Genomic DNA, 16,691 nt, shown 5'->3' with positions numbered 1-16,691 from the left:
AAATATGGTCATAAATGCATTTAACGGTCATTCTGATTTTAATGCCCGCTATAGGAGCACCCTACTACGGCCCTCTTTCACTCAGGGCCGTCCTGGGTGCTTTATGGACTGTTTGACAAGTGCTGGAGGAGGAAATAGAGCCGTGCACCTGGTGATTGAAACCGTGCATCTGGTAACCCAAAAACACAAATATGGTCATAAATGCATTTAACGGTCATTCTGATTTTAATGCCCGCTATAGGAGCACCCTACTACGGCCCTCTTTCACTCAGGGCCGTCCTGGGTGCTTTATGGACTGTTTGACAAGTGCTGGAGGAGGAAATAGAGCCGTGCACCTGGTGATTGAAACCGTGCACCTGGTGATTGAAAACGTGCATCTGGTAACCCAAAAATTCAAATATGGTCCTAAATGCATTTAAGGGTCATTCTGATATTAATGCCCGCTATGGAAACACCCTACTACGGCCCTCTCTCTGTCGGGGGCGACCTGAGTGCATTATGGACACTTTGAAATTTCACGATGGATACTGATTGCTATACAAGCGGTAACCCAAAAACACAAATATGGTCATAAATGCATTTAACGGTCATTCTGATTTTAATGCCCGCTATAGGAGCACCCTACTACGGCCCTCTTTCACTCAGGGCCGTCCTGGGTGCTTTATGGACTGTTTGACAAGTGCTGGAGGAGGAAATAGAGCCGTGCACCTGGTGATTGAAACCGTGCATCTGGTAACCCAAAAACACAAATATGGTCATAAATGCATTTAACGGTCATTCTGATTTTAATGCCCGCTATAGGAGCACCCTACTACGGCCCTCTTTCACTCAGGGCCGTCCTGGGTGCTTTATGGACTGTTTGACAAGTGCTGGAGGAGGAAATAGAGCCGTGCACCTGGTGATTGAAACCGTGCACCTGGTGATTGAAAACGTGCATCTGGTAACCCAAAAATTCAAATATGGTCCTAAATGCATTTAAGGGTCATTCTGATATTAATGCCCGCTATGGAAACACCCTACTACGGCCCTCTCTCTGTCGGGGGCGACCTGAGTGCATTATGGACACTTTGAAATTTCACGATGGATACTGATTGCTATACAAGCGGTAACCCAAAAACACAAATATGGTCATAAATGCATTTAACGGTCATTCTGATTTTAATGCCCGCTATAGGAGCACCCTACTACGGCCCTCTTTCACTCAGGGCCGTCCTGGGTGCTTTATGGACTGTTTGACAAGTGCTGGAGGAGGAAATAGAGCCGTGCACCTGGTGATTGAAACCGTGCATCTGGTAACCCAAAAACACAAATATGGTCATAAATGCATTTAACGGTCATTCTGATTTTAATGCCCGCTATAGGAGCACCCTACTACGGCCCTCTTTCACTCAGGGCCGTCCTGGGTGCTTTATGGACTGTTTGACAAGTGCTGGAGGAGGAAATAGAGCCGTGCACCTGGTGATTGAAACCGTGCACCTGGTGATTGAAAACGTGCATCTGGTAACCCAAAAATTCAAATATGGTCCTAAATGCATTTAAGGGTCATTCTGATATTAATGCCCGCTATGGAAACACCCTACTACGGCCCTCTCTCTGTCGGGGGCGACCTGAGTGCATTATGGACACTTTGAAATTTCACGATGGATACTGATTGCTATACAAGCGGTAACCCAAAAACACAAATATGGTCATAAATGCATTTAACGGTCATTCTGATTTTAATGCCCGCTATAGGAGCACCCTACTACGGCCCTCTTTCACTCAGGGCCGTCCTGGGTGCTTTATGGACTGTTTGACAAGTGCTGGAGGAGGAAATAGAGCCGTGCACCTGGTGATTGAAACCGTGCATCTGGTAACCCAAAAACACAAATATGGTCATAAATGCATTTAACGGTCATTCTGATTTTAATGCCCGCTATAGGAGCACCCTACTACGGCCCTCTTTCACTCAGGGCCGTCCTGGGTGCTTTATGGACTGTTTGACAAGTGCTGGAGGAGGAAATAGAGCCGTGCACCTGGTGATTGAAACCGTGCACCTGGTGATTGAAAACGTGCATCTGGTAACCCAAAAATTCAAATATGGTCCTAAATGCATTTAAGGGTCATTCTGATATTAATGCCCGCTATGGAAACACCCTACTACGGCCCTCTCTCTGTCGGGGGCGACCTGAGTGCATTATGGACACTTTGAAATTTCACGATGGATACTGATTGCTATACAAGCGGTAACCCAAAAACACAAATATGGTCATAAATGCATTTAACGGTCATTCTGATTTTAATGCCCGCTATAGGAGCACCCTACTACGGCCCTCTTTCACTCAGGGCCGTCCTGGGTGCTTTATGGACTGTTTGACAAGTGCTGGAGGAGGAAATAGAGCCGTGCACCTGGTGATTGAAACCGTGCATCTGGTAACCCAAAAACACAAATATGGTCATAAATGCATTTAACGGTCATTCTGATTTTAATGCCCGCTATAGGAGCACCCTACTACGGCCCTCTTTCACTCAGGGCCGTCCTGGGTGCTTTATGGACTGTTTGACAAGTGCTGGAGGAGGAAATAGAGCCGTGCACCTGGTGATTGAAACCGTGCACCTGGTGATTGAAAACGTGCATCTGGTAACCCAAAAATTCAAATATGGTCCTAAATGCATTTAAGGGTCATTCTGATATTAATGCCCGCTATGGAAACACCCTACTACGGCCCTCTCTCTGTCGGGGGCGACCTGAGTGCATTATGGACACTTTGAAATTTCACGATGGATACTGATTGCTATACAAGCGGTAACCCAAAAACACAAATATGGTCATAAATGCATTTAACGGTCATTCTGATTTTAATGCCCGCTATAGGAGCACCCTACTACGGCCCTCTTTCACTCAGGGCCGTCCTGGGTGCTTTATGGACTGTTTGACAAGTGCTGGAGGAGGAAATAGAGCCGTGCACCTGGTGATTGAAACCGTGCATCTGGTAACCCAAAAACACAAATATGGTCATAAATGCATTTAACGGTCATTCTGATTTTAATGCCCGCTATAGGAGCACCCTACTACGGCCCTCTTTCACTCAGGGCCGTCCTGGGTGCTTTATGGACTGTTTGACAAGTGCTGGAGGAGGAAATAGAGCCGTGCACCTGGTGATTGAAACCGTGCACCTGGTGATTGAAAACGTGCATCTGGTAACCCAAAAATTCAAATATGGTCCTAAATGCATTTAAGGGTCATTCTGATATTAATGCCCGCTATGGAAACACCCTACTACGGCCCTCTCTCTGTCGGGGGCGACCTGAGTGCATTATGGACACTTTGAAATTTCACGATGGATACTGATTGCTATACAAGCGGTAACCCAAAAACACAAATATGGTCATAAATGCATTTAACGGTCATTCTGATTTTAATGCCCGCTATAGGAGCACCCTACTACGGCCCTCTTTCACTCAGGGCCGTCCTGGGTGCTTTATGGACTGTTTGACAAGTGCTGGAGGAGGAAATAGAGCCGTGCACCTGGTGATTGAAACCGTGCATCTGGTAACCCAAAAACACAAATATGGTCATAAATGCATTTAACGGTCATTCTGATTTTAATGCCCGCTATAGGAGCACCCTACTACGGCCCTCTTTCACTCAGGGCCGTCCTGGGTGCTTTATGGACTGTTTGACAAGTGCTGGAGGAGGAAATAGAGCCGTGCACCTGGTGATTGAAACCGTGCACCTGGTGATTGAAAACGTGCATCTGGTAACCCAAAAATTCAAATATGGTCCTAAATGCATTTAAGGGTCATTCTGATATTAATGCCCGCTATGGAAACACCCTACTACGGCCCTCTCTCTGTCGGGGGCGACCTGAGTGCATTATGGACACTTTGAAATTTCACGATGGATACTGATTGCTATACAAGCGGTAACCCAAAAACACAAATATGGTCATAAATGCATTTAACGGTCATTCTGATTTTAATGCCCGCTATAGGAGCACCCTACTACGGCCCTCTTTCACTCAGGGCCGTCCTGGGTGCTTTATGGACTGTTTGACAAGTGCTGGAGGAGGAAATAGAGCCGTGCACCTGGTGATTGAAACCGTGCATCTGGTAACCCAAAAACACAAATATGGTCATAAATGCATTTAACGGTCATTCTGATTTTAATGCCCGCTATAGGAGCACCCTACTACGGCCCTCTTTCACTCAGGGCCGTCCTGGGTGCTTTATGGACTGTTTGACAAGTGCTGGAGGAGGAAATAGAGCCGTGCACCTGGTGATTGAAACCGTGCATCTGGTAACCCAAAAACACAAATATGGTCATAAATGCATTTAACGGTCATTCTGATTTTAATGCCCGCTATAGGAGCACCCTACTACGGCCCTCTTTCACTCAGGGCCGTCCTGGGTGCTTTATGGACTGTTTGACAAGTGCTGGAGGAGGAAATAGAGCCGTGCACCTGGTGATTGAAACCGTGCACCTGGTGATTGAAAACGTGCATCTGGTAACCCAAAAATTCAAATATGGTCCTAAATGCATTTAAGGGTCATTCTGATATTAATGCCCGCTATGGAAACACCCTACTACGGCCCTCTCTCTGTCGGGGGCGACCTGAGTGCATTATGGACACTTTGAAATTTCACGATGGATACTGATTGCTATACAAGCGGTAACCCAAAAACACAAATATGGTCATAAATGCATTTAACGGTCATTCTGATTTTAATGCCCGCTATAGGAGCACCCTACTACGGCCCTCTTTCACTCAGGGCCGTCCTGGGTGCTTTATGGACTGTTTGACAAGTGCTGGAGGAGGAAATAGAGCCGTGCACCTGGTGATTGAAACCGTGCATCTGGTAACCCAAAAACACAAATATGGTCATAAATGCATTTAACGGTCATTCTGATTTTAATGCCCGCTATAGGAGCACCCTACTACGGCCCTCTTTCACTCAGGGCCGTCCTGGGTGCTTTATGGACTGTTTGACAAGTGCTGGAGGAGGAAATAGAGCCGTGCACCTGGTGATTGAAACCGTGCACCTGGTGATTGAAAACGTGCATCTGGTAACCCAAAAATTCAAATATGGTCCTAAATGCATTTAAGGGTCATTCTGATATTAATGCCCGCTATGGAAACACCCTACTACGGCCCTCTCTCTGTCGGGGGCGACCTGAGTGCATTATGGACACTTTGAAATTTCACGATGGATACTGATTGCTATACAAGCGGTAACCCAAAAACACAAATATGGTCATAAATGCATTTAACGGTCATTCTGATTTTAATGCCCGCTATAGGAGCACCCTACTACGGCCCTCTTTCACTCAGGGCCGTCCTGGGTGCTTTATGGACTGTTTGACAAGTGCTGGAGGAGGAAATAGAGCCGTGCACCTGGTGATTGAAACCGTGCATCTGGTAACCCAAAAACACAAATATGGTCATAAATGCATTTAACGGTCATTCTGATTTTAATGCCCGCTATAGGAGCACCCTACTACGGCCCTCTTTCACTCAGGGCCGTCCTGGGTGCTTTATGGACTGTTTGACAAGTGCTGGAGGAGGAAATAGAGCCGTGCACCTGGTGATTGAAACCGTGCACCTGGTGATTGAAAACGTGCATCTGGTAACCCAAAAATTCAAATATGGTCCTAAATGCATTTAAGGGTCATTCTGATATTAATGCCCGCTATGGAAACACCCTACTACGGCCCTCTCTCTGTCGGGGGCGACCTGAGTGCATTATGGACACTTTGAAATTTCACGATGGATACTGATTGCTATACAAGCGGTAACCCAAAAACACAAATATGGTCATAAATGCATTTAACGGTCATTCTGATTTTAATGCCCGCTATAGGAGCACCCTACTACGGCCCTCTTTCACTCAGGGCCGTCCTGGGTGCTTTATGGACTGTTTGACAAGTGCTGGAGGAGGAAATAGAGCCGTGCACCTGGTGATTGAAACCGTGCATCTGGTAACCCAAAAACACAAATATGGTCATAAATGCATTTAACGGTCATTCTGATTTTAATGCCCGCTATAGGAGCACCCTACTACGGCCCTCTTTCACTCAGGGCCGTCCTGGGTGCTTTATGGACTGTTTGACAAGTGCTGGAGGAGGAAATAGAGCCGTGCACCTGGTGATTGAAACCGTGCACCTGGTGATTGAAAACGTGCATCTGGTAACCCAAAAATTCAAATATGGTCCTAAATGCATTTAAGGGTCATTCTGATATTAATGCCCGCTATGGAAACACCCTACTACGGCCCTCTCTCTGTCGGGGGCGACCTGAGTGCATTATGGACACTTTGAAATTTCACGATGGATACTGATTGCTATACAAGCGGTAACCCAAAAACACAAATATGGTCATAAATGCATTTAACGGTCATTCTGATTTTAATGCCCGCTATAGGAGCACCCTACTACGGCCCTCTTTCACTCAGGGCCGTCCTGGGTGCTTTATGGACTGTTTGACAAGTGCTGGAGGAGGAAATAGAGCCGTGCACCTGGTGATTGAAACCGTGCATCTGGTAACCCAAAAACACAAATATGGTCATAAATGCATTTAACGGTCATTCTGATTTTAATGCCCGCTATAGGAGCACCCTACTACGGCCCTCTTTCACTCAGGGCCGTCCTGGGTGCTTTATGGACTGTTTGACAAGTGCTGGAGGAGGAAATAGAGCCGTGCACCTGGTGATTGAAACCGTGCACCTGGTGATTGAAAACGTGCATCTGGTAACCCAAAAATTCAAATATGGTCCTAAATGCATTTAAGGGTCATTCTGATATTAATGCCCGCTATGGAAACACCCTACTACGGCCCTCTCTCTGTCGGGGGCGACCTGAGTGCATTATGGACACTTTGAAATTTCACGATGGATACTGATTGCTATACAAGCGGTAACCCAAAAACACAAATATGGTCATAAATGCATTTAACGGTCATTCTGATTTTAATGCCCGCTATAGGAGCACCCTACTACGGCCCTCTTTCACTCAGGGCCGTCCTGGGTGCTTTATGGACTGTTTGACAAGTGCTGGAGGAGGAAATAGAGCCGTGCACCTGGTGATTGAAACCGTGCATCTGGTAACCCAAAAACACAAATATGGTCATAAATGCATTTAACGGTCATTCTGATTTTAATGCCCGCTATAGGAGCACCCTACTACGGCCCTCTTTCACTCAGGGCCGTCCTGGGTGCTTTATGGACTGTTTGACAAGTGCTGGAGGAGGAAATAGAGCCGTGCACCTGGTGATTGAAACCGTGCATCTGGTAACCCAAAAACACAAATATGGTCATAAATGCATTTAACGGTCATTCTGATTTTAATGCCCGCTATAGGAGCACCCTACTACGGCCCTCTTTCACTCAGGGCCGTCCTGGGTGCTTTATGGACTGTTTGACAAGTGCTGGAGGAGGAAATAGAGCCGTGCACCTGGTGATTGAAACCGTGCACCTGGTGATTGAAAACGTGCATCTGGTAACCCAAAAATTCAAATATGGTCCTAAATGCATTTAAGGGTCATTCTGATATTAATGCCCGCTATGGAAACACCCTACTACGGCCCTCTCTCTGTCGGGGGCGACCTGAGTGCATTATGGACACTTTGAAATTTCACGATGGATACTGATTGCTATACAAGCGGTAACCCAAAAACACAAATATGGTCATAAATGCATTTAACGGTCATTCTGATTTTAATGCCCGCTATAGGAGCACCCTACTACGGCCCTCTTTCACTCAGGGCCGTCCTGGGTGCTTTATGGACTGTTTGACAAGTGCTGGAGGAGGAAATAGAGCCGTGCACCTGGTGATTGAAACCGTGCATCTGGTAACCCAAAAACACAAATATGGTCATAAATGCATTTAACGGTCATTCTGATTTTAATGCCCGCTATAGGAGCACCCTACTACGGCCCTCTTTCACTCAGGGCCGTCCTGGGTGCTTTATGGACTGTTTGACAAGTGCTGGAGGAGGAAATAGAGCCGTGCACCTGGTGATTGAAACCGTGCACCTGGTGATTGAAAACGTGCATCTGGTAACCCAAAAATTCAAATATGGTCCTAAATGCATTTAAGGGTCATTCTGATATTAATGCCCGCTATGGAAACACCCTACTACGGCCCTCTCTCTGTCGGGGGCGACCTGAGTGCATTATGGACACTTTGAAATTTCACGATGGATACTGATTGCTATACAAGCGGTAACCCAAAAACACAAATATGGTCATAAATGCATTTAACGGTCATTCTGATTTTAATGCCCGCTATAGGAGCACCCTACTACGGCCCTCTTTCACTCAGGGCCGTCCTGGGTGCTTTATGGACTGTTTGACAAGTGCTGGAGGAGGAAATAGAGCCGTGCACCTGGTGATTGAAACCGTGCATCTGGTAACCCAAAAACACAAATATGGTCATAAATGCATTTAACGGTCATTCTGATTTTAATGCCCGCTATAGGAGCACCCTACTACGGCCCTCTTTCACTCAGGGCCGTCCTGGGTGCTTTATGGACTGTTTGACAAGTGCTGGAGGAGGAAATAGAGCCGTGCACCTGGTGATTGAAACCGTGCACCTGGTGATTGAAAACGTGCATCTGGTAACCCAAAAATTCAAATATGGTCCTAAATGCATTTAAGGGTCATTCTGATATTAATGCCCGCTATGGAAACACCCTACTACGGCCCTCTCTCTGTCGGGGGCGACCTGAGTGCATTATGGACACTTTGAAATTTCACGATGGATACTGATTGCTATACAAGCGGTAACCCAAAAACACAAATATGGTCATAAATGCATTTAACGGTCATTCTGATTTTAATGCCCGCTATAGGAGCACCCTACTACGGCCCTCTTTCACTCAGGGCCGTCCTGGGTGCTTTATGGACTGTTTGACAAGTGCTGGAGGAGGAAATAGAGCCGTGCACCTGGTGATTGAAACCGTGCACCTGGTGATTGAAAACGTGCATCTGGTAACCCAAAAATTCAAATATGGTCCTAAATGCATTTAAGGGTCATTCTGATATTAATGCCCGCTATGGAAACACCCTACTACGGCCCTCTCTCTGTCGGGGGCGACCTGAGTGCATTATGGACACTTTGAAATTTCACGATGGATACTGATTGCTATACAAGCGGTAACCCAAAAACACAAATATGGTCATAAATGCATTTAACGGTCATTCTGATTTTAATGCCCGCTATAGGAGCACCCTACTACGGCCCTCTTTCACTCAGGGCCGTCCTGGGTGCTTTATGGACTGTTTGACAAGTGCTGGAGGAGGAAATAGAGCCGTGCACCTGGTGATTGAAACCGTGCATCTGGTAACCCAAAAACACAAATATGGTCATAAATGCATTTAACGGTCATTCTGATTTTAATGCCCGCTATAGGAGCACCCTACTACGGCCCTCTTTCACTCAGGGCCGTCCTGGGTGCTTTATGGACTGTTTGACAAGTGCTGGAGGAGGAAATAGAGCCGTGCACCTGGTGATTGAAACCGTGCACCTGGTGATTGAAAACGTGCATCTGGTAACCCAAAAATTCAAATATGGTCCTAAATGCATTTAAGGGTCATTCTGATATTAATGCCCGCTATGGAAACACCCTACTACGGCCCTCTCTCTGTCGGGGGCGACCTGAGTGCATTATGGACACTTTGAAATTTCACGATGGATACTGATTGCTATACAAGCGGTAACCCAAAAACACAAATATGGTCATAAATGCATTTAACGGTCATTCTGATTTTAATGCCCGCTATAGGAGCACCCTACTACGGCCCTCTTTCACTCAGGGCCGTCCTGGGTGCTTTATGGACTGTTTGACAAGTGCTGGAGGAGGAAATAGAGCCGTGCACCTGGTGATTGAAACCGTGCATCTGGTAACCCAAAAACACAAATATGGTCATAAATGCATTTAACGGTCATTCTGATTTTAATGCCCGCTATAGGAGCACCCTACTACGGCCCTCTTTCACTCAGGGCCGTCCTGGGTGCTTTATGGACTGTTTGACAAGTGCTGGAGGAGGAAATAGAGCCGTGCACCTGGTGATTGAAACCGTGCATCTGGTAACCCAAAAACACAAATATGGTCATAAATGCATTTAACGGTCATTCTGATTTTAATGCCCGCTATAGGAGCACCCTACTACGGCCCTCTTTCACTCAGGGCCGTCCTGGGTGCTTTATGGACTGTTTGACAAGTGCTGGAGGAGGAAATAGAGCCGTGCACCTGGTGATTGAAACCGTGCATCTGGTAACCCAAAAACACAAATATGGTCATAAATGCATTTAACGGTCATTCTGATTTTAATGCCCGCTATAGGAGCACCCTACTACGGCCCTCTTTCACTCAGGGCCGTCCTGGGTGCTTTATGGACTGTTTGACAAGTGCTGGAGGAGGAAATAGAGCCGTGCACCTGGTGATTGAAACCGTGCATCTGGTAACCCAAAAACACAAATATGGTCATAATGCATTAACGGTCATTCTGATTTTAATGCCCGCTATAGGAGCACCCTACTACGGCCCTCTTTCACTCAGGGCCGTCCTGGGTGCTTTATGGACTGTTTGACAAGTGCTGGAGGAGGAAATAGAGCCGTGCACCTGGTGATTGAAACCGTGCACCTGGTGATTGAAAACGTGCATCTGGTAACCCAAAAATTCAAATATGGTCCTAAATGCATTTAAGGGTCATTCTGATATTAATGCCCGCTATGGAAACACCCTACTACGGCCCTCTCTCTGTCGGGGGCGACCTGAGTGCATTATGGACACTTTGAAATTTCACGATGGATACTGATTGCTATACAAGCGGTAACCCAAAAACACAAATATGGTCATAAATGCATTTAACGGTCATTCTGATTTTAATGCCCGCTATAGGAGCACCCTACTACGGCCCTCTTTCACTCAGGGCCGTCCTGGGTGCTTTATGGACTGTTTGACAAGTGCTGGAGGAGGAAATAGAGCCGTGCACCTGGTGATTGAAACCGTGCATCTGGTAACCCAAAAACACAAATATGGTCATAAATGCATTTAACGGTCATTCTGATTTTAATGCCCGCTATAGGAGCACCCTACTACGGCCCTCTTTCACTCAGGGCCGTCCTGGGTGCTTTATGGACTGTTTGACAAGTGCTGGAGGAGGAAATAGAGCCGTGCACCTGGTGATTGAAACCGTGCATCTGGTAACCCAAAAACACAAATATGGTCATAAATGCATTTAACGGTCATTCTGATTTTAATGCCCGCTATAGGAGCACCCTACTACGGCCCTCTTTCACTCAGGGCCGTCCTGGGTGCTTTATGGACTGTTTGACAAGTGCTGGAGGAGGAAATAGAGCCGTGCACCTGGTGATTGAAACCGTGCACCTGGTGATTGAAAACGTGCATCTGGTAACCCAAAAATTCAAATATGGTCCTAAATGCATTTAAGGGTCATTCTGATATTAATGCCCGCTATGGAAACACCCTACTACGGCCCTCTCTCTGTCGGGGGCGACCTGAGTGCATTATGGACACTTTGAAATTTCACGATGGATACTGATTGCTATACAAGCGGTAACCCAAAAACACAAATATGGTCATAAATGCATTTAACGGTCATTCTGATTTTAATGCCCGCTATAGGAGCACCCTACTACGGCCCTCTTTCACTCAGGGCCGTCCTGGGTGCTTTATGGACTGTTTGACAAGTGCTGGAGGAGGAAATAGAGCCGTGCACCTGGTGATTGAAACCGTGCACCTGGTGATTGAAAACGTGCATCTGGTAACCCAAAAATTCAAATATGGTCCTAAATGCATTTAAGGGTCATTCTGATATTAATGCCCGCTATGGAAACACCCTACTACGGCCCTCTCTCTGTCGGGGGCGACCTGAGTGCATTATGGACACTTTGAAATTTCACGATGGATACTGATTGCTATACAAGCGGTAACCCAAAAACACAAATATGGTCATAAATGCATTTAACGGTCATTCTGATTTTAATGCCCGCTATAGGAGCACCCTACTACGGCCCTCTTTCACTCAGGGCCGTCCTGGGTGCTTTATGGACTGTTTGACAAGTGCTGGAGGAGGAAATAGAGCCGTGCACCTGGTGATTGAAACCGTGCATCTGGTAACCCAAAAACACAAATATGGTCATAAATGCATTTAACGGTCATTCTGATTTTAATGCCCGCTATAGGAGCACCCTACTACGGCCCTCTTTCACTCAGGGCCGTCCTGGGTGCTTTATGGACTGTTTGACAAGTGCTGGAGGAGGAAATAGAGCCGTGCACCTGGTGATTGAAACCGTGCACCTGGTGATTGAAAACGTGCATCTGGTAACCCAAAAATTCAAATATGGTCCTAAATGCATTTAAGGGTCATTCTGATATTAATGCCCGCTATGGAAACACCCTACTACGGCCCTCTCTCTGTCGGGGGCGACCTGAGTGCATTATGGACACTTTGAAATTTCACGATGGATACTGATTGCTATACAAGCGGTAACCCAAAAACACAAATATGGTCATAAATGCATTTAACGGTCATTCTGATTTTAATGCCCGCTATAGGAGCACCCTACTACGGCCCTCTTTCACTCAGGGCCGTCCTGGGTGCTTTATGGGACTGTTTAGACAAGTGCTGGAGGAGGAAATAGAGCCGTGCACCTGGTGATTGAAACCGTGCATCTGGTAACCCAAAAAACACAATATGGTCATAATGCATTTAACGGTCATTCTGATTTTAATGCCCGCTATAGGAGCACCCTACTACGGCCCTCTTTCACTCAGGGCCGTCCTGGGTGCTTTATGGACTGTTTGACAAGTGCTGGAGGAGGAAATAGAGCCGTGCACCTGGTGATTGAAACCGTGCATCTGGTAACCCAAAAACACAAATATGGTCATAAATGCATTTAACGGTCCATTCTGATTTTAATGCCCGCTATAGGAGCACCCTACTACGGCCCTCTTTCACTCAGGGCCGTCCTGGGTGCTTTATGGACTGTTTGACAAGTGCTGGAGGAGGAAATAGAGCCGTGCACCTGTTTTTAATGCCCGCTATAGGAGCACCCTACTACGGCCCTCTTTCACTCAGGGCCGTCCTGGTGCTTTATGGACTGTTTGACAAGTGCTGGAGGAGGAAATAGAGCCGTGCACCTGGTGATTGAAACCGTGCACCTGGTGATTGAAACGTGCATCTGGTAACCCAAAAATTCAAATATGGTCCTAAATGCATTTAAGGGTCATTCTGATATTAATGCCCGCTATGGAAACACCCTACTACGGCCCTCTCTCTGTCGGGGGCGACCTGAGTGCATTATGGACACTTTGAAATTTCACGATGGATACTGATTGCTATACAAGCGGTAACCCAAAAACACAAATATGGTCATAAATGCATTTAACGGTCATTCTGATTTTAATGCCCGCTATAGGAGCACCCTACTACGGCCCTCTTTCACTCAGGGCCGTCCTGGGTGCTTTATGGACTGTTTGACAAGTGCTGGAGGAGGAAATAGAGCCGTGCACCTGGTGATTGAAACCGTGCATCTGGTAACCCAAAAACACAAATATGGTCATAAATGCATTTAACGGTCATTCTGATTTTAATGCCCGCTATAGGAGCACCCTACTACGGCCCTCTTTCACTCAGGGCCGTCCTGGGTGCTTTATGGACTGTTTGACAAGTGCTGGAGGAGGAAATAGAGCCGTGCACCTGGTGATTGAAACCGTGCACCTGGTGATTGAAAACGTGCATCTGGTAACCCAAAAATTCAAATATGGTCCTAAATGCATTTAAGGGTCATTCTGATATTAATGCCCGCTATGGAAACACCCTACTACGGCCCTCTCTCTGTCGGGGGCGACCTGAGTGCATTATGGACACTTTGAAATTTCACGATGGATACTGATTGCTATACAAGCGGTAACCCAAAAACACAAATATGGTCATAAATGCATTTAACGGTCATTCTGATTTTAATGCCCGCTATAGGAGCACCCTACTACGGCCCTCTTTCACTCAGGGCCGTCCTGGGTGCTTTATGGACTGTTTGACAAGTGCTGGAGGAGGAAATAGAGCCGTGCACCTGGTGATTGAAACCGTGCATCTGGTAACCCAAAAACACAAATATGGTCATAAATGCATTTAACGGTCATTCTGATTTTAATGCCCGCTATAGGAGCACCCTACTACGGCCCTCTTTCACTCAGGGCCGTCCTGGGTGCTTTATGGACTGTTTGACAAGTGCTGGAGGAGGAAATAGAGCCGTGCACCTGGTGATTGAAACCGTGCATCTGGTAACCCAAAAACACAAATATGGTCATAAATGCATTTAACGGTCATTCTGATTTTAATGCCCGCTATAGGAGCACCCTACTACGGCCCTCTTTCACTCAGGGCCGTCCTGGGTGCTTTATGGACTGTTTGACAAGTGCTGGAGGAGGAAATAGAGCCGTGCACCTGGTGATTGAAACCGTGCACCTGGTGATTGAAAACGTGCATCTGGTAACCCAAAAATTCAAATATGGTCCTAAATGCATTTAAGGGTCATTCTGATATTAATGCCCGCTATGGAAACACCCTACTACGGCCCTCTCTCTGTCGGGGGCGACCTGAGTGCATTATGGACACTTTGAAATTTCACGATGGATACTGATTGCTATACAAGCGGTAACCCAAAAACACAAATATGGTCATAAATGCATTTAACGGTCATTCTGATTTTAATGCCCGCTATAGGAGCACCCTACTACGGCCCTCTTTCACTCAGGGCCGTCCTGGGTGCTTTATGGACTGTTTGACAAGTGCTGGAGGAGGAAATAGAGCCGTGCACCTGGTGATTGAAACCGTGCATCTGGTAACCCAAAAACACAAATATGGTCATAAATGCATTTAACGGTCATTCTGATTTTAATGCCCGCTATAGGAGCACCCTACTACGGCCCTCTTTCACTCAGGGCCGTCCTGGGTGCTTTATGGACTGTTTGACAAGTGCTGGAGGAGGAAATAGAGCCGTGCACCTGGTGATTGAAACCGTGCACCTGGTGATTGAAAACGTGCATCTGGTAACCCAAAAATTCAAATATGGTCCTAAATGCATTTAAGGGTCATTCTGATATTAATGCCCGCTATGGAAACACCCTACTACGGCCCTCTCTCTGTCGGGGGCGACCTGAGTGCATTATGGACACTTTGAAATTTCACGATGGATACTGATTGCTATACAAGCGGTAACCCAAAAACACAAATATGGTCATAAATGCATTTAACGGTCATTCTGATTTTAATGCCCGCTATAGGAGCACCCTACTACGGCCCTCTTTCACTCAGGGCCGTCCTGGGTGCTTTATGGACTGTTTGACAAGTGCTGGAGGAGGAAATAGAGCCGTGCACCTGGTGATTGAAACCGTGCATCTGGTAACCCAAAAACACAAATATGGTCATAAATGCATTTAACGGTCATTCTGATTTTAATGCCCGCTATAGGAGCACCCTACTACGGCCCTCTTTCACTCAGGGCCGTCCTGGGTGCTTTATGGACTGTTTGACAAGTGCTGGAGGAGGAAATAGAGCCGTGCACCTGGTGATTGAAACCGTGCACCTGGTGATTGAAAACGTGCATCTGGTAACCCAAAAATTCAAATATGGTCCTAAATGCATTTAAGGGTCATTCTGATATTAATGCCCGCTATGGAAACACCCTACTACGGCCCTCTCTCTGTCGGGGGCGACCTGAGTGCATTATGGACACTTTGAAATTTCACGATGGATACTGATTGCTATACAAGCGGTAACCCAAAAACACAAATATGGTCATAAATGCATTTAACGGTCATTCTGATTTTAATGCCCGCTATAGGAGCACCCTACTACGGCCCTCTTTCACTCAGGGCCGTCCTGGGTGCTTTATGGACTGTTTGACAAGTGCTGGAGGAGGAAATAGAGCCGTGCACCTGGTGATTGAAACCGTGCACCTGGTGATTGAAAACGTGCATCTGGTAACCCAAAAATTCAAATATGGTCCTAAATGCATTTAAGGGTCATTCTGATATTAATGCCCGCTATGGAAACACCCTACTACGGCCCTCTCTCTGTCGGGGGCGACCTGAGTGCATTATGGACACTTTGAAATTTCACGATGGATACTGATTGCTATACAAGCGGTAACCCAAAAACACAAATATGGTCATAAATGCATTTAACGGTCATTCTGATTTTAATGCCCGCTATAGGAGCACCCTACTACGGCCCTCTTTCACTCAGGGCCGTCCTGGGTGCTTTATGGACTGTTTGACAAGTGCTGGAGGAGGAAATAGAGCCGTGCACCTGGTGATTGAAACCGTGCATCTGGTAACCCAAAAACACAAATATGGTCATAAATGCATTTAACGGTCATTCTGATTTTAATGCCCGCTATAGGAGCACCCTACTACGGCCCTCTTTCACTCAGGGCCGTCCTGGGTGCTTTATGGACTGTTTGACAAGTGCTGGAGGAGGAAATAGAGCCGTGCACCTGGTGATTGAAACCGTGCACCTGGTGATTGAAAACGTGCATCTGGTAACCCAAAAATTCAAATATGGTCCTAAATGCATTTAAGGGTCATTCTGATATTAATGCCCGCTATGGAAACACCCTACTACGGCCCTCTCTCTGTCGGGGGCGACCTGAGTGCATTATGGACACTTTGAAATTTCACGAT

The sequence above is a fragment of the Oncorhynchus kisutch genome, unplaced genomic scaffold (genome assembly GCF_002021735.2).
Source record: "Oncorhynchus kisutch isolate 150728-3 unplaced genomic scaffold, Okis_V2 scaffold1086, whole genome shotgun sequence".
NCBI classification, from domain to species: Eukaryota; Metazoa; Chordata; class Actinopteri; order Salmoniformes; family Salmonidae; genus Oncorhynchus; species Oncorhynchus kisutch.
This window is presented reverse-complemented; position numbering follows the sequence as displayed.